Below are 3,012 nucleotides of genomic sequence, written 5' to 3'. Positions count from 1 at the left end.
TGAGAAGTCGTGAAACACGAGTTTTCCCATGCTGGAGAAAGTCCTATTAGAACCGTTTATTTATCTATTTAAAAAAAATAAAATAAAATGAACGCATCACCTAAAGATAGGAAACCCACATAGATCCGTAGAATGAGGCGTGGTTAAATTCGCGGATGCTGTGATCGTGAGGGTAGTTGTGAAGTGCTGAGGAAAACGCCGTGTGTCTGATGAGGTGTTTTATATGTAGGTGGACTTGGTTTCAGTTGGTCTCTGACATGCAGAGATAAAGAGCAGGCTGTAAAGAAAAAAAAGGTGGAAACTATGGAGGTGCAGTTGGGGAGTGCACCTTTCTATGTGAACATTGTGTTTTGGGATGCTCGTGATAAGGAAACAGCATGTATTGTTTTTGATGACTGTTCCGGCCCCACCTGTAACCCCGCGTCTAATCATTGACTCTTACTGTTGCAGGATGTTTGTGTGACTAGTAGATAATTAAGATAAGATAACATTTATTAGTCCCACGGATGGGAAATTTGTTAGCTTATAGAAATTATAGGATTAGTTGCATTAAAGGAACATTGACTAGGTGTGAATATGTGTTTTTTAGAAGTATCACAAGAAAAGTTTATTTCTAAAGGGATAAATGTTATTCTGTTTAAAAACTACTAGGCTCTGTCTCTTTCGGAGCGCAAAAGAAAGTGAAATGCTCCTAAACTAGTTACACTAAATAATCTATGTCTAAATAATAGAACGCTGAGACAGATGTGATCCTTAAAAACAGTTTAATTAAAACACACAATGGTTTCATTAAATTAAAAGCAAATTAAACACTTATGAACAAGGGGGTGATGCGATCATTTTATTTAAAAATCGGGATTTCGGAATGTTGATCCAATAGGGAGACAGAGCCTGCAAGTTTTTTTTAACGTAATAGGTGATCATAACATTCAGCCCTTTAGAAAATAATGCTCCAGCCAGTATCGCTCTTTCAAACCAATTATGTTTTAATCACACTAATTTTGTGATGTCTCAGCATGATGGACATATTTTTATTTATTTAAAAAGCGGCTCAAACTGGAATTCTTCTGTACGGTTTCCGAGGCTGCTAGTTTTTAACACAATGGGTGATCACAAATACCATTCATCCCATTAGAAATAAATGCTGCAGTGATACTTCTAAAACCAGTCGCACAAGACCCATCCATCTCTCAACAGCTGGCTGATTGTTTGAATTTGTTCAGGAACGCAAAAGCCCACCGCGGGTATCATTTAATTGTTGGGATTTCTTAGGAAAAGGTAAGAGCCGACAGGTATAGCTATCAGTCGAGCGGGGACCCCGCCTATTGTCTGAAGTGGCCTGTATCAGCTCTTTTGTAATTCCTCGAGAAGGCAAAAGCTGCACAGATGCAGACGCGGGGGTAGCTGCTATTGTCTGTAGCCAGTATCAATGGCCCCTTATCTTGGCAAGTTGCGAGCCCCACCCTTATTGTTTTAAACTTGCATAACAAGCTGATGCTTGTAGGTGTATCGATCCCAGACTGATCGACACCATCTATTGTGTTTGGAAACACTCATCCTATATAAAGCTGCCTCAGAGCCCGAAACTCTGACATTTTCGCGTCAGGATCCTGCAGCGGAGCAGACCGTTTTCTTTACGATCAACACGGACATCGTAAACGGTAAGTACAACAAACCTATTATTGTATTTTTAAAGGTTTTATATTAACATATTATTTATTTACTATTTATTACTTTTTTCTAAAACAAAAGCATCATTTTTCGGAGTTCGGGAAAACGGCGAAAACGGCTTTACAGCTGGATCGAGTTCTCTAACAGGTACTAGGTGTGCGCAGAATTACAGGATTTTTAAACGCTTGTATGTTTTAAATTATGTAATAACAACGTTTGTTCTCTGATTTGTTCCAGGATTAACAAATTGAGCAGAAAAACATTCAGACACCGTGACCACAGAGTCAAACCTTACAACAGGTGTTTATACAACTGTCTGTATAGATGTGTATTTTAAAAAGGGGGGTGAAATAATTACAAATGTTCTAACACTGACCGTTTTACACCTGCAGAGCTACGCCAGAGCACCGTGTGTGTGCAGAAGCAGGGCCGTTCGGAATAACGCACACTAGGTAAGCATGGGCATATATAAATAAAATAAATTTTAAAAAAGAGACACGTTTATTCTGTTTGAAACGGCTACAGGCGTACATAAAATGTTTTAATACATGTCTATCTTCACAGACTGCAGTTCTTCCTGTGTTGGCTGCCTCGTGATTTCAGTCATGTCTTTGAGTGCATCAGATTTCGATCTAGGTCACATACCCACCACACCAGAATGTATCCGAAGTAGTGACGATTCACACATAGATTTTGAAGAAGGTGGCAGAACGCACTCTCAAGTACCAGCGGCGTGTGGCGCTTACATGAACGTTGCAGACACGCAGCCTGCTGAACAGAGTCATACAGATCAAATACTTGATACATTACGTTCGATTGAAGCTAAACTCGACCAACACCACCAGGCCGTACAGGCACACATGCAAGAAATAATCGATGTTCTAACTGGGATTACCGAAGAAATAAACAAAACGTGTACTGTATTAGACATGTTCACCAGAAGTCTAATGCATGATCCGACTTTTAAAACCCAGACCATGGACCCTCCTAACAAATTATTTAAACGTAATAACGGTACCTCCACTCCTGCTAGGCGGGTTGACTTTGGGGCTTTTAAACGGTGGTCTGAAGAAACAAACAAAAATTTTGACATTATGTTTGCAAGACTTAATAGTGTGCCTGCATCAACATCTGCAACATCTGCAAAACCCTGTCCAACTCATTCTGAGCCTGTTGTTACTGATGCTAACTGTACAGACGCTGCTGCTGGGGCTGTTGGTGTTACTGATGCTAACTGTACAGACGCTGCTGCTGGGGCTGTTGTTGTTACTGATGCTAACTGTATTGCTGCTGATTTCTGATGCACAAGGGTTACCTCTGCTGCTGCTGTTGCTATTGAGA

Source organism: Astatotilapia calliptera, chromosome 3 (genome assembly GCF_900246225.1).
Source record: "Astatotilapia calliptera chromosome 3, fAstCal1.2, whole genome shotgun sequence".
NCBI lineage: Eukaryota > Metazoa > Chordata > Actinopteri > Cichliformes > Cichlidae > Astatotilapia > Astatotilapia calliptera.
Note: the sequence above shows the minus strand (reverse complement) of the source record.